The sequence below is a fragment of the Miscanthus floridulus genome, chromosome 3 (assembly GCF_019320115.1).
Source record: "Miscanthus floridulus cultivar M001 chromosome 3, ASM1932011v1, whole genome shotgun sequence".
In the NCBI taxonomy this organism is placed as follows: Eukaryota; Viridiplantae; Streptophyta; class Magnoliopsida; order Poales; family Poaceae; genus Miscanthus; species Miscanthus floridulus.
In genome coordinates this window covers 147048499-147068527 of record NC_089582.1, presented here as the reverse complement: position 1 = coordinate 147068527, position 20029 = coordinate 147048499, and the positions used below count along the sequence as shown (strand labels likewise).

The window sequence follows — 20029 nt, the reverse complement described above, 5'->3', positions numbered from 1 at the left end:
CGGCAACGGGCATGTATAGGCCCTGTATGTATGTGTTGGTACCGTCCGCAAAGGAGGCTGGCCGGCCGGCCACACTTTGTAGTATGTATGTATGTATTGTCATATTTCATTCTGAGCTGCTAGGACTAGGAGCGGTAGCTAAGCCATGGGGCTCAACTACATGGGCGTCGCCGCCATCAACGTCGTGCCCGCGCTGCTGTCCATCCCCGTGATCGCCGCCGGCATCTGGCTGTCGACGCAGGCCGACAACGCCTGCGTCCAGATCCTCCAGTGGCCAGTGATTGCCCTCGGCGTGGCTGTCCTCGCGGGCTTCGTGGCCGCCTTCTGGCGCCTGCCGTGGCTCCTCGCCGACCTCGTGACCATGTTTGTCGTCGTCGTGGCGCTGGCCTGCCTCGACGTCTTCGTCTTCGCGGTGACCATGGGCTCGTCGGGCCACCGGGTGCCGAGCCGGGAGTTCCTCGAGTACGACCTGGACGACTACTCGAACGGCGTTTCCGAGCGTGGCTTCGTCCGCGTAAAGTTACGCGAAAGGGGGAGGAATTTCCCAAGTCCTAAAAGATTAGGAGTAAATATTATGAGTTGTTGGATAAGATTTTTTTTTCCCATCTTTCTAAAACATAAGGATTAGAAGGATGTTTAGGGAATTTTTGGAGATGCTCTGACATCCTTTTAAATCCTATGGATAGATGAAGCACGGTAAAAGCACAAGATTTCGATGAGAAAAGGTGATACACAGATGGAGTGCGGTAAAAGCACAAGATTTCGATGAGAAGATAGAGTGGGGTAAAAGCACAAGATTTCGATAAGAGAAGATGATACACAGGCTCAATTTGGAGGGGCTCTAGCGGGTTCTAGTTCCACCACTGGAGCAGCGGAGCTGTCCAAATCCAAAACATTGGCTCCTCTTGTTTCTCCCCTTTACCAATTATATATATTTTGTCGAAGCCAGAGCCATTTTGTTTCGCGGTACATGGCTACAGCATGCATGCGCATGAGCCAAAGCCACTCGGAGCGGTGCCAAACAAATCCAAAGGAAACTTTCTACAAGGTTCAACCTCTTGTAGAATTCCTCCAAACCATCCTATAGTAACCCCGTAAGATTTGTAACGACCAAATCCTTTGTTCCAAATGACTTCATAGAAATTTTTTTATGTAAAATTCCAGATCCTCTAGAAATTCCTTGGTTACAAAGTTTGTAACAGTTTCCAATTACAAAGTTCGGTTTTGATAATTAATAAAAAAACTGGTGAGGGGATAAATATTGTGTCGTGTCATCCTTCTGCGTCTGTGCATGATTGAAGATGGATTCACTGGTATTATCAGCAGTATAAATTTTTCCTGCCACGGAGTATGAGTGAATGATAGTGCGTTAGTGCTGTTCGTCGTCCTCTTCTCTATCCCTTTCTTCCCTCGGGTATATTCTATGGCGCCTTCAGCCAATCTTGCCAAGGTGTGAACTGTGAACTACCAGCACAGTGACTGACATGCTGGTCCCACGCACACACGCACTCACAAACGTGGCACGTGCGCACACACGCACTCACAAACGTGGCACGTGCTAGCATGCTGCTCCTACCACTCACTATGAGGCTCTGACGATGTGCCCCAGCAGCACCTTTCATTGGCAACCTTGATCCTACGGTTGACTACTCTTCTTCTTCTTTCCCTGGGAATTTTCATTTCCTTGGGCTTCCTTTCAGGCCAACTACTACAACAAAAGGGCTCTGTCAGGCTAACTGTTCTTGGCACGTACGCACACGTTGACAAGCTAGCACAGCAAGACAAATCAATCAAAGCCCAAGCGCAGGTTATTGTAGGAGTAGGATTGCATCATGGAGTAGTTGCAGTGCTCAACTGCTAAGACTGAAAGATCTAGTAGGAGTATTCAGGTGCAGTAGGCTATCATGGATTAGTATCGGTCATGCATGCTTGATGTCCCGTTTGACTTGCTGTATGATCCAGCCACCGGGCAACATTTTTTAGTGTGTGGATCAGGTGCACCTCTGATTGGATAGGTTGAACTTAAAGTTCATCAGATTGAAGTTGACCATAACTACTTTATAATTTCCCACTAGAAAACAGGCACGGCGTTGCCGCGCGCCTCCCTGTGTCAGGCCAGCCTGTGATATGTGAGTCCATCTGAACATGATCAGTGTGTTGCCTAGCCTCATGCCTCAACGAGTTGGAGCAAACTGACCCATGGATATTTGTCACGTTCGAAATAAGCTGATGATATCTTGTTTGGCGCATACTTGCATGAAACCAAGATCGAAAGTATGATAGCAGTTTGTTCAATAATAAGAAGATATAAGATTCATTTACATTAATTACTCATATTCAGGCATAGTTAAATCATTTTCCATTATCAACGTTGAGTAATTTCTATGTAAAAGCAAACTTATGGCCTTAGCTAGGTTGCTAGCCATTCACAGATCATGATTCAAACAAAAGAAGGTCCACAAAACATGAAGTTATAATATGAGAAATCACATGTGAAACATAGTCTCCCTGTAAAACAACTATTGGCCCAAGAAAAATCATGAAAAAATAAGACAGGAGGATATATTGAGCAAAGACATTACTATGTTCTAACAATTAGAGAATATATTCAGCAAAGATAGTACTATGTTCTAATAATTAGTATCGTTGTAGTAGTCATATTGTAATTTAGCTTGCCATCAAAACCCAGTTTTAATTCTACCGTGCCTCTGGAGTCTGGAACAATCAACCGAATTACCTGCATAGTCAAAATTGGGAAATAACAAAAAGGTAAACACCATCATAATTTGATAAAATTTAAGATATCCTTCTAGAGAAACACAAAAGTACTGATCTCAGCATTAGTACTATAGGAACATACAAAGGTGACCCAATAAAATATGAGATGGCATATAGTGAAAGTGATGATTTAGCAAAGCTTTCGTATGTTGCAAACAAAAATTAACATGAGTATACAATCAGCAGAAAGGCAAGGTAATTCCATGGTATTGTGTTAGTCATATAAACAATATCATATAAACTCCAGAATCTCCAAGTTTCATATAGTTTATTTGAAATTTTGAAAATGGGCAACAACAGTCATAGACGTGGTTATTTAAGACTACAAGCACATGCCTGGATTTAACCGGTGGCATTGCTTGATCTAGTTTGTCAAATATTATACAGATGCTAACTGAGATTGGGAGTATGAATATATGAAAGTAAATGATTAAAATAATTCAACATGTGAAATGGATATAGAGGGAGAAACTAAATCGCTAATGCTAAACATTTGAAGATGATGCAAGTTGATCCTTTTCTCGATTGAATGCACTATATCGGTACCAGGAAAAGCATAGTATGTAGTTGAGCAGCAAGGAAATCATGTTTGTGGTATGTATCAAGGGGCATGAGAGAGACCATTATAATATTTCTATGGGAGACGAAACCTGCGAGGTACCAATTTAATACGAAAAATCCTCTTCCATTTTTTTGGCTGAGCAACATGACTCATGGGAATGTTCTCTGATGATTCAGTTTCCATCTCATACATATGTTCTCTGACCACTCCATGTTCCACGGCTTGGTTACCACACCCATTAGTGAAGTACTGATAGAAGATATGGAGTAATATACAAGCGTATGGTGCATTTTTTTATTCTAGTTCTAACCTTCTGATGGCTATGGAGTTGCCGACGCAAACCGATTTGTCCAACTTCTTGTTTTTTTTGTTCACTTCTCTTGAAAAGCTCTGATTCAGGAATGATATAAAAGTTGATGTACCAAAAACAATCCTGTACCACTTAGAAACTGATACGGGGATAATATAGTTTGTTTGAGCAATCTCAAATTACGATTCTCCATCAAATTCAGAGCTCTTGAACTCCATAATGATAATTCAAATATTAAATGATGCCTCCTCTATATTAAGATCAGTAAAGTGTCAAAGAAATTTTCATTAGTATATGGCTATGGGTTGGGCAGATGGCATAATTGAACTTATTGTACCTATGAAGCTGAAATGCAACATATTAGCAACAAGACACGATTCACTTATGAAAATAAGTACTTAGGTGATCAAGCCATTAATTTCTTTGTGAAGAATTTTGAAGCAATATAAGGATGCAAACCTTTGAGTGCTTACTGTCATAATAAATCAAAGGAGAAAGGCAGTAGATTAATGCTCAAGACATGCAGTTTTGTTGCAATGTAATCTTCTTTCTCGTAGCAGCAACCTTGAGGCCGCCCTTAGTCTAGCAGTCAGCTGCTGCACCTACAGTGACATTTCGTCATGCACCTTGCCTGCATGCTCTCCTCTGCTATGATAGTTGACATGAGAGAGCTTAGCTAGATAGAATAGCGGCGATGGCATAGGGGAGCTAGGGATAGCACGCCACCGCCGGGTCTTCTGCTATTCCCATCGGGCCTCTGATGTATCTCATCTTCCGTCTCGAGCCGATGCAAGTGGCACACAGGAACGAGGAGAGAGGATGGGGGTAGCTGCCATGCACGCGGATGCGCTAGCGACTTGGAGGCGGCCAAGCCCGCAACCATATCAGCATGGTTGCCTTTCGGCAATGTGCTCTGCTCCGGCCCTAGACGCTGCCGTGGCGCCGTGAGAGGGAAGAGCTCGGGCATCCGAAAGCGAGCACGGAGGAGCACGATGTTTTTCTGAGCTAGTGCGAGTGCGCAGCGGTTCGAGAGGAGTGTAGAAATTCCTCCGCCGTGTTCCATGATGCATGTGAACAGATGGCGAGATCTTCATTGCGAGGGCCGAGCACTCCATCGCCCGGGGCTGCAGCGCTTGACCTTCACGCCTACGCCGGGTTGGCCGCAATCACCGTGCCTGCGCCCGCTTTGGGGTGGCCGGAGCGGCCACGCCCGCACCGCTGGCCGTGCTAGGGTCGCAGGGGCCCTGCCCGTGCCGGGATGTCCGAGATCGGAGCGGCCGGGGTCGCCGCGTCCGCACCCCACCCACGCAGGGATGGTCGGGAACGACGTGCAGGGAGGAGGAGGGAGGTGCGAGGGCAGCTAGGTCGAGCGCGGTTGCGCCGCGCGGTCTTGGGCGGCTCTCTCTCCTCTGCACGACGGGTAACCCCTCGGGATGGTTCGCGAGCTGTCGGTTCGACACCCGCACAGACCCGCAATCAGACGGCTCACATGGCTTTGTCGCCGTATCGAACGGTTTACAGGTTATCGGGCGATGTGGCCCGATCCACTGACACGCTTTTAGAAGCAGGATTCCTATATAGAGATAGAGATGGGGTCGGGTCTCTGATTTTGCATCATGCATACTTTATTATGGAACATCAGAGATGATGCAAGAAATCATGTACTACGTCAGCTTACTATACAAAATTTCATAATTTTTGGAGCTCATACACAACCTACAAAAATGTCACGGCATAAACACTAAGTCACTTTTAACTCCCTAACAGAAACTTTGTTGGTGGTGAAACTTTTACTTTAATGTCACATTGATATAACTTACAGTAAATTTTACAGGATTTATTGAGCACAACAATTTTCTACATAAATACACTAAATGTTCCACAAAATAAAATATACAATGTACATTCAAAGTGTAACATGTGTTTTATCATTTATAGTTGAAAGGAGCCTAACAAAATATGAATCATAATTTTTAGATTTGATTTCAATATATGGGTTTTACTTTTAAAAGTTCCAGTCGATTTGTCCTTTTTTGAAAAAAAAATCTAATAAACCACTTTGTTTTGGGAACTCTAAACCCTCACTATTTATTTCTCTTATATTTTATTACATTTTTTCAGCTAGAACCCTCCACTTCGTTTTGTATGCTGGAACAAATTAGATGAAATTGGCGGCCACTATGGCTGGCCGCAGCGCCGTGACCGCGCTGGCGCGCGTAGGACTCCGACGCACGCGCACAGTGGATCCGTGGGGTGCGCGCGTGGTTTACGGTTCTCATATAAGGCGTGATGAAGATCGATGTCTGTAGGTGTAGGAGGACGAGGAGGGCCATCCTTTCGTGAGACGATGACCTTCTTACGGTTTCACGCATCCGTTAAAGTTCTTTTTGCAAATTTTACAACAGATGATGCCGAAACAGGCGTTGTACGTACCCTTAAGGCCATTCAATCTTACAAACTATGAATACTCTCACTGGGAGGTAAACTGGTAGTCCAGTGAAGAGCTACGGGCAATCGAGTTTTGGTCACTGGATTGCTTGATGAAGCAACAAATTTCAACTACAAGGTAGTAGATTCTACTGAGAACTACAACTTTGATATACGCCATGTCAACATCTGAGGCTATTTGAGATATTTAAATTTTAAATTTCAAAATCTATGAACTTAAATTAATATTTTGGGACTCTACATAGTTTTAAACATAAAAACTTTTAAAGTTGTTCCCATCCGACTTCATAAGAAAAAAATATGGTTTTTTATGCAACTATTTCTAAAGACGGGTATCTTAAGGTGGTCGCCTTTATAATCGATTTTTTAGAGACAGACACTTATAATGATCACCTCTATTAATAGGGGTTTTCAAGGCGGGCTTATTAAGATGTCTGTCTCTGAAAATCGATCTACAAAGGCGTACATTTGAAGATAATCGCCTTTGTAAATCAATGATTAACACATGCGGATGTCTACATCTGTAAATGATTAACAGAGATAGACTTTTGTATGGAGGCCATCTGGCCATTTATGAAGGTGGTATATAGATGTGACCGCAACTGTTAGAGAGGTTGTGTGCTAAAAATCATTTTTGTGGTAGTGCCACGTTGCTTAGTCCGATGACCAATCTGGGTGGCCACCGTCTAGGGTGGCATCAAACACCATTGCCACTCATATTAGGGTTGAAAGGAGGCTGGGAGGTAAACCAATATTTTGTTATCACTTTGTTGCTTTATTAAGTAATCTTTGAAGCATTTGTTACTCTTGGAGCTTTGCTCTTATACAACTAGGCGTCACCAGCGAGCAACTAAGGTTGTAGAGTGTTGAAAGCCCTAGTTTGGTTTTGATTAATTGATAAAACCTAAGTATACTAATGTTGGTGTTTCGAGTTACCACCGACGAGTAAATTTGTATTATTGCACGTCTGGCTCGAAGGTGTGCTTAGAGGACACGAAGTTTATACTGGTTCGAGCAGAAAGTCCCTACGTCGAGTCCATCACTGCTGCTCGTGTTACTAGCACTAAAAGTTTGTAGTAGGGGTTACAAACAGGTAAGAGAGAGAACGGATCCTAAGTCTCTGATGGAAGAAGTAGATGGGTGCTAAGAGCTCAATCGCTGCTCAGCCGTGTGCTCGTGTGTGCTCTTGTGCGGATCTGGATCTGATCGGGTCTCGATGGTTTGATCAGTCGATCTCCTTTATGGGACGCCCTGCTTTCCCTTTTATAGGCCAAGGGAAATTACGGGTTACAACAGAGGAAAAGAAGAGGAACGAGAGAGAGAATAAGGTTGCCAGGACCGCCAGATCCTTCTTCTCCTTCATGCGGATCCCACCGATCCTGTAGACGTCAACAGGGACGGCTTCACGTCGTGGTCCTATTCGTTACAGACGCCATGCGCAGGCATCGTCTGTCGGTCATGGCGCCCCATTCCGTCCCGACGGGCGTCGTGGTGAACTGACGCACCTGTCAGCGTTCGTACAAGAGTTAGGCAGAACAACACTGGCACGTCCAACGCTATTCTTGATGTGAATCCTTAGGTATGGCCCGTCATGGCCACGGGTTACATCAGGGCTTGCCGGTCTCTTCCTTGGTGTCAGAGTTTTGACCCAGACCCATATGCTTGGACCTAGAGTGGTTGGCGATGGTATGGGTCTCCGTCGAGCGAGACGGAGCCCGGGGCCTCGGGGTCGGGCGAGACGGAGCACAAACCCATGGGAAATCTTTAATTGCAATGGTTATCTAGTGCCACTAAGTGTGAGTCTCATTTGCATATACATTGCACTTAGTAACGTGGTGAGATGCATGAGAAAGCCCAAAAATTTTCTTCGTGAAAAGCTATCTCAAGTGCTAAATTTGGTTTGGTGCTTTTTGGGAAGAGATAACACTTATTTTGGGTATGTTGTGAAGTCTAACTGGAATTTCTTGCTCATAGTGCTAATTATTCCAGTTAGAGGTGCTCTGTTTGTTTGGTGTAATTAACTAGAAATTCATTGCGCCCGAGCTAGAATTTCCAATGCTGGAGTCCTCCCACGCCAACTGTCAAAAGCGCGTTCGCCTGGGAATTTTTCCTGCCTGAATTGGAATTTCTAGTGTGGGAGGCCAATGATTTGGAGAGGAGCGTCGGCCGAGAAATTCCGGGCCACTACCTAGAATTTCCAGTGCGAGAATGGGCACCTGCACAGAACGATCAAGAGGCTAGCTAGCTAGGGATAAGGCAGGGTCTCTCCCCTCCCTTTCTTCCTCCTCTAACCATTCCTCATTCTTGCAAGAACCCTAAGAGAAGAACAAAGCTCTCTCCTCTTTCCTCTCTCACTCCCAAGGATTTGTGCTCCATTCAAGTGAGAGATCGAGCTCTAGTGTTAACCTTGAGAGCTTCAAGAGCATCTCCTCCCTCTCCTCTCCTTTCCTAAGCTTGGTGCTCATTCTTGAGAGGATTTGGGGGAAACCCTAGTGTGTGCATTTGAGATCGCATTTGGTGGCACTAGGTGGTGATTGTGATTGTGGAATTCTTGTTACTCTTGGTGATTGTCGTCACCTAGATGGATGGTGATTTGTTGATTGGTGAGGAGATTTGGTGATTGTGTCCACCCCCAATCAAGGATTATTTGTGAGGGGTTCTTGGGCTTATTCCCTAGCGAAGTGCCAAAAGCCACTCTAGTAAATTGCTCGTATCATTGAGTTATCTCACTTATGGGTAGGTTCTTACGGCGCCCATTTGTTGGGCTAGGTTTGTGAAATATCTATTAGCCGTCAAACCACCAAGTGTTGGTCGACACAACGGGAACTAGCGTGCCGGTAAGCATGTGAATCTCGGGAGAAAAATCTTGTGTCTATTATGATTGGAATTCTCCCAGTGATTCACTTGGTATTCATATTGTGATTGGTTCATCTCTCTTCCCATGGCGGTATAATCATCCTTCTCACTCTCTTGTATTTACATTGATATATAATTGTATAGCAAGCTCTTTAGTGTAGCTAGTTTGAGAGCGTGCTTGTTAGTTGAGTAGCTCATTTAGTAAAGCTCTTTAGTGTAGCGTGTTTGAGAGCTTTTAGTGAGTAGTGACTTAGCCATTGATTGATCTAGAGACATTAATTAACTAGAATTGTTGGGATAGGTGGCTTGTAACTCTTTGTAGAGCTAGAGCAAAAAGCTTCGCTTTCTAATTGACTAATTAGCTGCTCTAGTGGTTTTGTAGAAATTTTATTAGGCTATTCACCCCCTCTAGCCATTTAGGACCTTTCAAGTGTCATGGGACTATATGTGAGGGCTACGATCTTGCTTCGTTAAGAGAAAAAAATCAAATAGTGGAATCAAAGGAAGTGGTCAAAAGAGACCCGACATGAGCTTAACCTTTGGGGGCACCCAATGGCTCCTCAATGGACGCATAGGGTCCAAGTGGAGGACCTAAACTTTAGAAAACAAATCATTACATCTCTTGATTTGGTTTGCCTCACATTCTATCAGTATTTTGTGTCACCAAAAAGTGAATTTAGCGCTACACGTACGATTAGATGGACTAGCATTTAGATATTCTAGGTCTAAATTGGTTTATGCAGTGCACCCTATGTCCATTATGGGTTGGTTGTGTTCCTAAGCATCGAAGATCAAAGTCTGTAGGGGGTAATTACAATCAAGATGGAACTAGAGAGAGGAAATAAGGTTCATGAGGTGGAAGAAGGTGAAACATGTATAAGGGTTCGAGTGGAATGCTAGATATTCCAACCAGAGAGAGGGCCCTCTACCTCACCTTATATAGCCAGAAGGGAGGGATTACAAGTAGTGTTGGGTCCCACATGTCAATCGACCTGTTGACATTATTTGGCGATACCCACCGCTAGGGGAGAAGGAAGGGTCGATGTTGCTCGGGCTGTAGCACCAACCTTGCCAGTAGATCTATAAGAGACATATATGTCAAAAAAACCAATTCTAGAGAAAATGAGTCTAGAACTTACAATTGAATCTGATTTTCAATCAATTCAGCATCCCTTCTCTAGTCCACCACCCCTTCTCTAACTTGTTTGGCTCCGCCACTGCCCACCACTTTAGCCACCATTATAATCATCCTATGCGGGTCCATTCCTATCACGCTAGATCCACTGATGCAAGGAGGGATCCGCCACAATGGTCCACCCCACGTTGAGGTGACAGAGTAGAACCACCACATGCACCAACAATTGTCATTATTGTCACCTATTTTGTATAGGGTATAGTCACGGTTCGAGGTATGGCACACCTTGTTCCTTGTTCTGCTATGTACGACTTTGACTCATGCTTTCGTTGCCTTAGGAAGCAACAGGTGTGCTAGACCACACGGCTATCCGGTCAAACCCTTTCGCGAGGCATTGCATGGTCAAGGGGCCAGATCCTGTGATTGAGAATGACTTTCTAGTTAGAGCGCCTTCCAACCAGTCATATGGGAGGTCCTTAGCCTGCCAGAGTGCACCCGATGTGTTTAACCCCTAGGCCCCTATCTAATTGATATAAGTTGGGTAGGGTTTTAATCTTCTTGGAAGTTGTGTTTGGATGTTGATGATGGTACCTATGTTACAAGTACTTGTTAGTTGGTTCACTGGTACATATTTGAGCTTCCATTTAGGTCTACTTGTTTGTGTTTATTTGTAACTACAAGGGCTTTATGAACCTATTAAAGGAACACCTAAAGAAGCAACATATCAAGTTTGGCTCATGATAGAAGAAGCATGGGGAATTGTAACTCTTTGTTTAGGTTTTTCTGAAAAAAAACACCAGAACAATTGTGGAAACTATCTAGGCCAATTTATGTAGTGTCTATAGGAAATCTAGGGCTGGTTTTGATAGATTCAGTAACCATCAATTAGATCCTTTCACTAGGTAGTTACCATGCCCCTAAAGATAAAATGTACTCCCTTTGTTCCAAATTATAAGTCACTTTGACTTTTTTGTACATCGAATTTGCTATGAATCTAGACATAAGTTATGTCTAGATACATAGCAGATTTGATGTACCAAAAAGTTCACCTTTGTTGCACACTCCACTGAAGACCACTGTCAGGAATTGAGTTGCAATGGGCCCCACGCCTTCCCTGATGTCATGCATGGAACCTTGTGTGACTTATATGATATGAAATAGCTGGCATCAATTAATTTCTAGTGAACACCCTTCTTCTCACTAATGCTATAGATTGGGCTCTAAGTCCCTTTCCTATCCCACTCCCCATCTCCTTATCTGATTCATATACCTCGATTCCGAGGCAAGCTCATCTAAAGCCTCTAGATCTCCTGAAGCTCCATTTTTGTTGCCACAAAAGGGATGGGTTGTAGCACTATTCGGCTTACCCCATATTCGGCTTACCCCATATTTGGCTTATTCGACTTCTTTTTCAGTCAGAACAGTGTTTTTCTCTTACAACAATTCAGCCAGAAAAGTGTTTTTCAGCCAGTTTCAGCCAAAATTCTACCAGCCGAACGGGACAATTGCCAGAAGGAAGGAGGTAAGTCAAACTCAAGTTCTAATTGTTCTATTTTCTAGGGGGGTTGCATCCTCAAATCAAGTATTTCTACACCCTACAACACACAAATTTCTTTGGCCTCCCTATTCTCTCACAATTTGGGCTAGGGATAGGGATTTGGGCTTGTGGTTTGGGGGCTTGGAATTTCAAATAAATCTATCCAAATAAGGAAATCTACGAGGATGGGCCAGGTATGGAGGATGAGCATGGTGCTAGAGGTTGTAGGTGAGGCGACCCACCCTAGGGGGCATCAATCCAAGATGGATTAGCATGGTGACGGGGGTGATGGGGTTGTCAAAGATGAAAGAGGGATGGGGTGCATGGTAGCGGCTAAAGGCGGGTGAGAAGACGGCGCCGGTTAGAATAGCAGAGGACAACTAGTAGCAAGATCAGTGTGGGAGCATCAATCCAAGCTAAGAGGGATTAGTTTGGCGGCTAGGTGATGTTATGGATATGGTGATAGGAGTTGTTAGAGATAAAAAGGGGGAGCTTGGTGTGGTGGTAGAGGTCGTTGATCGATGGGACGACTCGACTGGGTAAAGTAGCAAAGCATGACTAGTGGCAAGATCAAGCAGGGGCATCGGTCCAAGAGGAACTAGCGTGGCGGTAAGGTGATGTCATGGATCTGGTGGTAGAAGCCGCTGGAGATTGGAGAAGAAGGGTGGTGTGGATCATCAAGCTATATGTGGTTAAGCACCTTGATAAGCAAATAAGGAAGATGAAATTCAATGTGAGACAGAAAACAAGGAGAAAGAGTTTTAGAAGTTTATAAGAATGAGTAGTAGTTTTGGGATTTTTGTAGAACTTCAATTCTTTGTCCTCTCTTTTTGAATGGTAAACTCTATAGAGTTTGAGACACAAGGCATTCCTTAGTAGCAATAACAATTTTCGCTTGGAACATTTATAGGTTGAGATATTTGTTTGTTAAGAAGAAACGAGGGACAAGAATATGGAAGGTTGATGAATGAGAGGCATTTCCCATTTTTTAATAGCCGAATAGGGATATGAACTAGGATGGATGAGGCAGGAAACGAACAGAGACAGGAACAGAAGCGACGTCCATTAGTCGCCTTTCCAACGCCAACATAACAAACATCCTCCTCCGCTTGCCGGCCAAATTCATCCTCTGTGCCGGCGCCGTCTGTAAGGCATGGCACCGCATCACCACCAACACCAGCTTTCTCACCGAGCACGCGTGCCTTCAGCCGACCGATGTTGTCCTATACACATATAAGTTCTCGCCACGGTGCAAAGACCTCCGGCAAGGGTACTTCAAGGACGAGCTAGCGTTGGACCTCCTCCGACGACGAGGCGGCCCGGTAGCGCCTCATGCGCTACCCAAGGACAAGGAGGTCGCCTTCCTCCTGCTTGCCTCATGCAACGGCGTGTTGCTGTTCCACACGTCGTGTGACCAAGGTTTTAAATCTTCTGCTATCTCTGACTATACCTACCTCCTCTACAACCTCATGATGAGGCAGTGGGCTGAGTTCCCACGACTTCCTCAGGCTCCTAAGTTTGTCTTCGATTATATTGATGAGTACGCCTTCTACTACCATGAACCATCCGGTGGGTACCGGCTCCTGTTGCGCCGTCAGCGCAGTTCATGGTGTTAAAGATGTAGATTGACTCGGCTTGTGTTGCTACCTTGTATCTAGACACATGGTGTATCCTCAAGGTTGTTAGCATGTTGTTGTTAAGTTAGAGCATGTATAGCCGGTTAGTTGCAACAACCTTGACTCATTTGTAATCTAATCTTGTAAGCCACGTGAGGGGCGGTTCTTCACATATATTAACATGCAGCCGAGAGACCCAAAAGGTCATCTCATTCCCTCACATTTTACATGGTACCAGAGCTTTTTTTCCCTCATGGAGTAGATCCAAATGGCCACTTCCAGTGCTACCATCGCCGGCTCGCCAGCCTTCACCTTTGGCTTCCTCCCTCCAGTTTCTAAGAAGCTAACCCACGGCAACTACAACATGTGGTTCGCCCAGGTCTCCTCCACCATCAAAGGCGCGCAGTTCGGCAAGTACATCCGCCCTGATGCTACTCCTCCGGTGGCATACATTGAGGGCGCTATCGATGCCACCTCTGGTAAGAAGGGCGAGCCCTAGCCCAATCCCACATATGAGACGTGGGTCACCCAGGACCAGTAGGTCCTTAGCTACCTCTTCTTGTCGCTGTCCAAGGAGGTGTTCTCCCAAGTCTCATCGGCCATCACCGCCTCCGAGCTTTGGGTGGCGATCTAGGAGCACCATGCTAGCCAGTCCCGCGCCCGGATCATCTCCACCCGCATGGCCCTTGCTACGGCGTCCAAGGGGGCCTCCTCTGTCGCCGAGTACTTCGGCAAGATGAAAGGGCTGGCGGACGACATGGCTGCGGTGGGCAAGAAGCTGGACGATGACGACCTCACCACCTACATTCTCACCGGCCTCGATGAAGACCTTGAGAACGTTGTCACGTCCATCGCCACCAGGGTGGAACCCATCACCATCCCAGAGCTTTACGCGCAACTCATTGCTCATGAGCAGCGCAAGGGGCTCAACATGACGACCGGTGGCCACTCCGCCAACTCTGCCACCAAGAACGGCCTCCCCAGTTCCTCCTTCAACAACTCCCGTGGCCATGGCGGTGGAGGCCGTGGTCGTGGTGGCAACAACAATGGGGGGAGCGGTCATGGCCGCAACTTCCAGCCAGGCGTCTACTGCCAGATCTATGGCAAGGAGGGGCATCCTGCTCATCGCTGCTTCAAGCGGTTCGACTCCAACTACAACAGTCCACCATAGAAAAGTGCGTCCTCTGCTACCTCTAGTTCGTACGGTGTAGATATGAACTGGTATATGGACTCTAGTGCTACTGATCATATTACAGGCGAGCTGGAACACCTGACTATGCGCAACAAGTACCACGGCGGTGACCAGATTCATGCTGCCGATGGCACAGGTATGGAGATCGCTAATGTTGGTCATGGCATTTTATGTTCCCCTAGTAGATCTCTCCATCTTAATAATATCCTTCATGTTCCTCAAGCGCATACAAGTCTTTGTTCCGTTAATCGCCTTGCCAAAGACAATAATGTATATCTTGAGTTTCATCCGGATCATTTCTTGATTAAGGAACAGGGGACGAGGAGAACCCTCCACAGAGGCAGATGTAGAGGAGGGCTCTACCCGTTGCAATCATCATCATCGTCTCCACCCAATAAACAAGCTCCTGGCATCTCCAAGTCCCCAGTGTCCCTATGGCATCATCGCTTGGGTCATGCTTCTTCACGCGTTGTCAAGCAAATCCTAGATTGCCATAAGCTGTCCTTTTTTCATGATTCCAATAATGATAGAGTGTGTGATGCTTGCCAACAAGGCAAGAGTCATCAGTTGCCTTATCCCAAGTCCAAAAGTGTGTCGGCTAGTCCTATGGACCTAGTCTTTTCAGATGTATGGGGGCCTACTCCTAGTTCTGTTGGATGATATTCATACTATGTTAGTTTCATTGATGACCATAGTAAATTTACTTGGCTTTATTTATTGCGGCACAAATTTGAAGTTTTCTCTATTTTTCATGAATTTCAAAGCCTTGTCGAAAGGCAATTTGGCCGCCAGATACAAACCATCCAAACTGATTGGGGTGGGGAGTATCAAGCTTTGCACTCCTTTTTCAAGCATGTAGGCATCACTCACCAAGTATATTGCCCCCATGCTCACCAACAAAATGGCTCTGCTGAGCGCAAACACCGTCACATAGTCGAAATGGCCCTCACTCTTCTTGCTCATGCATCTATGCCACTAAAATTCTAGGATGAGGTGGTTTCCACTGTAGTCTATCTCATTAATAGACCACCCTCTAAGGTTATTGAGGATGAATCTCCTTTTTCATGGTTGTTCAAACAAAAACCTGACTACAATTTTCTTCGCACTTTTGGGTGCGCTGTATGGCCGAATCTCAGGCCCTACAACTCTTGAAAATTAGCCTTTCGTTCCAAGCAGTGTGTTTTCATTGGCTATAGTTTCCTTCACAAAGGCTATAAATGCCTTGATCCCAAGGATGGCCGTGTGTACATCTCTCACGATGTGGTGTTTGATGAGCATGTTTTCCCTTTTGCATCTCTTCACCCTAATGCCGGTGCAAGACTCCGCAAAGAGATTGAGCTTTTACCCGATCTTTTTTCTTCATCATCTACTAGCCTCAGGAACGTAACTTTGCTACACCAACATACGCCTTCTCCTGCCTCCACTAACAAATCTTCAAGTTCTCTTGATGCTGCAGAATCTGCAGGTGAAAATCCTAGCTCCAATCGTGAAGACACGTAGCGTATCACCACCATATTACCGGGCCATTTCATGTGTTCCCCGGCAGGAGTTAGCGCTCGCCTCGAGAATGATCTGCATGCGTTGGATTCCACGTCAACTGGCCCCGACGCATCGTCTCTAGGATCGGAGTCCACCAATCCGCCGTCGCATTCTCTATCCTCCGGAAGTAGCTCCAGATCATCTGCGCCTTCTTCCGCGCCACGCGTCTCTCCACTACCACATGTCAAGCCATAGACGGATCCCACCGGGGGGACAGCTGCACTGACCGAGATCCTCTCCACGGGATCCGCTGCGGCTGCTGCTCCTAAGACCGTTTCTGAGCGTCCGTCTACACGCCTTTCTCAAGGTATTTCAAAACCTAAATCACGTACTGATGGAACTGTTCGATGGTGTATGCATGCCAAGGTCCCAACAGGTGAACCAACAACTGTAGATGAGGCACTAAGTCACAAGCATTGGGTCACGGCTATGGATGCAGAATACCAAGCGTTGATGAAAAATAAAACGTGGCATCTTGTACCATGTCCCAAAGGGAAAAATATTGTCGGTTGCAAGTGGGTCTATAAGATCAAGCGCAAGGCAGATGGGACTGTTGATCATTACAAGGCATGGTTAGTAGCAAAGGGGTTCAAGCAACAATATGGCATAGACTATGAAGAGACGTTTAGTCCAGTTGTCAAAGCTACAACCATTCGACTTATCCTCTCTATTGTCGTGTCCAAGGGATGGTCACTTCGACAACTCGATGTACAAAATGCTTTCCTCCATGGTCTCTTGGAGGAGGAAGTCTACCTGCAACAGCCCCCAGGGTATGCAGATTCTAGTCATCCTACATATGTTTGCAAACTTGATAAAGCACTCTATGGTTTAAAACAGGCTCCACGAGCTTGGTATGCTAGGTTGTGTCAAAGATTGGAATCACTTGGTTTTGTGGCATCCAAGGCAGACACCTCACTATTTTCTATAATCGTGGTGGATACAGTATGTTTGTTCTTGTCTATGTTGACGATATTATTGTTGCTAGCTCCTCTTCTCAAGCAACCGAGGCGCTTCTCAAGGATCTGCAGCGAGACTTTGCTCTCAAGGACTTGGGCAATTTGCACTATTTTTTGGGAATTGAGGTCAAGCAAGTATTGGATGGACTTGTTCTCTCTCAAGGGCGCTATGCAGCTGATGTTTTGTCCCGTTCAGGTATGGATAAAGCTAAGGCAGTTGACACGCCTCTTTCCTCTATAGAGAAGCTTAGCCTTACTGCTGGTGACCCACTTGGTCCTGATGATTCAACACGGTATAGAAGTGTGGTTGGTGCTTTGCAGTACCTCACTCTTACCCGGCCTGATATCTCCTTTGCTGTCAATAAAGTGTGCCAATATCTTCATGCCCCGACCACAGTTCATTGGAGTGCTGTCAAAAGAATCTTGCGGTATGTGAGTGGTACCATTAAGCTTGGACTCAAGATTAAGCGCTCCAACTCTACACTGGTCAGTGCATTCTCTGATGCCGATTGGGCGGGGTGTGTGGATGACCGCCGGTCTACAGGTGGCTTTGCTGTCTTCTTGGGTGGCAACCTCATCTCATGGATGGCAAGGAAGCAAGCGACTGTCTCACGGTCCAGCACTGAGGCCGAGTACAAGGCATTAGCAAATGCAACTGTTGAGATGATGTGGGTGCAAAAATTGCTGACAGAGTTGCGGATTCAGCATCCTTCAGCAGCAAGATTATGGTGCGACAACCTTGGTGCAAAGTACTTGTCAGCAAACCCTATCTTTCATGCTCGAACAAAACATATAGAGATTGATTTTCATTTTGTTCGTGAACGGGTGACAAACAAGTTGCTCGATATTCGATTTATAAATTCTGTTGATCAACTTGTTGATGGTTTCACCAAAGCAGTACCTGCTGTCAAGTTGAAGCAATTTAGAAGCAATCTTGGCCTTGTTAGTGGCTAAGATTGAGGGGAAGTGTTAAAGATGTAGATTGACTCGGCTTGTGATGCTACCTTGTATCTAGACACATGGTGTATCCTCAAGGTTGTTAGCATGTTGTTGTTAAGTTAGAGCATGTATAGCCGGTTAGTTGCAACAACCTTGACTCATTTGTAATCTAATCTTGTAAGCCACGTGAGTGGCGGTTCCTCACATATATTAACATGCAGCCGAGAGACCCAAAAGGTCATCTCGTTCCCTCACATTTTACACGTGGTTCATCCTCTCCACCGGGCGCCGCCGAGCTCGGGAGGTGGACCTGCACGCCGACCTTCCCGAGACGATGGGGATAACCAAGGCCTTGTTTAGTTCCAAAAACTTTTTCCAAAAAGTGTTACAGTAGTTATCACATCGAATCTTGCGATACGTGCATGGAGCATTAAATGTAGACGAAAAAAACTAATTGCACAGTTTGGTTGGAAATCGCAAGACAAACGTTTTGAGCCTAATTAGTCCATGATTGAATACTGATTGTCAAATAAAAACGAAAGTGCTACAGTAGCCAAATTCCCAAATTTCACCTAACTAAACACAGCTAACTCGTTGAGGACGACGCCCGTGGCTCTAGAAGGCCGGCTGCACTGGCCGCCACGCTAGCATATATGGGAGGAGGAATCAGGGCGAGGGCGAGGGCGGGAAGAAAATTCTCGGCCTGTTCGGTTGGCTGGTTCGTATCGTTGCTGGTTCGTGAAGAAGTACCGCTGACTGGTTTGTGTGAGAGAAAAATTCTATTCCGACGACTGGGCGCCACGCTAGCTCGTCCTCTCTCTCTCTACCTCTACCTCTCTCTCTATATATATATCGATGAATGTAAAAAAAAAATTAAAACAACTTATAATTTGAAACGGAGAGAGTATAAAGGGATAACCCAACACAAAACAATTTCTATAAACAATAAGAGTACATCGAGAACGAATTAGTTATTTTGTTCGTTCAGTCGTTCCCTCAAAACTTAAAAATCGCTTTGAAACGAAATTAAGAGAGAGGCTCCTACAAACACTCATATACGTATTATACAAGACTTTAAAGATCGCAGAAACCATTTACCATTGATAGCAAGATCTAGTACTGTAAAAAAGAACATAAGCATACAAGGCTGTGGTTTGGAGTTTTTGACTAACAGTAGACTTCAGCCGATAGATTTTACAATTTATCTCTGGATGAGACTGAATTCTTTTTTTTTTGCGAATTACACAGGTACAAACACAGACGTTCAACACGCACGCACACTCACTCCTATGAACACACATACGCAAACTCTACTCATATGAGCACCTTCAAAAGACTGTGCCAGCACATCTCGGGATTGACGAAGTCACCATAGACGCATCGCTGTCGACGGGAACGTCGCCTACCACTGAAAGCATAACTCCGTTAAATCCTGAATAAATCTAGAAAAATACGAGCACCCGTGCCAAGTCGAGGACTTAAATCCGGGTGGGTATGTTCCACCGTAAAGAACCTAACCAGCTAAGCTAGACTTAGTTCGCGAGACTGAATTCTTTATTGCAATCCAGCATCTTATACTTCACCCCTACATTGTGTCTATATGAACACGCTCATTTCCCTGCAGAGGGGAAGCTCATTCATCTAAGATGGATCTGGTTAGATGGAGACATGGCCAATAGGTGCAACCTTTCCCGTTGCACTAGAGGTGGGTCCTAGCCTTTTTACTCTCACAACAGTTATCTCACATGGGCCAGGGCTGCAGGATGCAAGCCTGGCTGAGGAGAAACAGAGTCGAATTTCGTTTCCTTGGAACTAGCTTTTTGGGTGCTTTAGGGTTTGCGGGCCTGATCCATATCTCTATCCAGTAAACAAACAGCAGAAGTTGGCCCGCATGATGCAGTGGCCCGTGGGCTGCACAAAAACAAACGCGCCCTATATTTTCAAATAAGCCCATACCAAATATTTCCAAATACGCCCCTCGTTCTCGGTCGGTGGGCGACGGTCGAACCAGACCAGGTAGCAGCGCACGCACAAGACGAGATCCCAATCTTGCGATCCACTCCGAGTCGCCCCCTCCCCTTCCGCCGCCGATGGCGCTGCCGTCGAGCGCCTCCTCCTCGGCGCGGCTGCGGCTGCTCACCGTGCCGGCGCTGCTGCTGCT

General features: G+C 45.6%; 1 pseudogene; it reads left to right on the top strand.

Annotated features, from left to right (window-relative positions):
- Positions 1 to 145: 145 nt before the first annotated feature.
- Positions 146 to 18516, top strand: LOC136544658 (uncharacterized; annotated as a pseudogene).
- The last annotated feature ends 1513 nt before the right edge of the window (positions 18517 to 20029 follow it).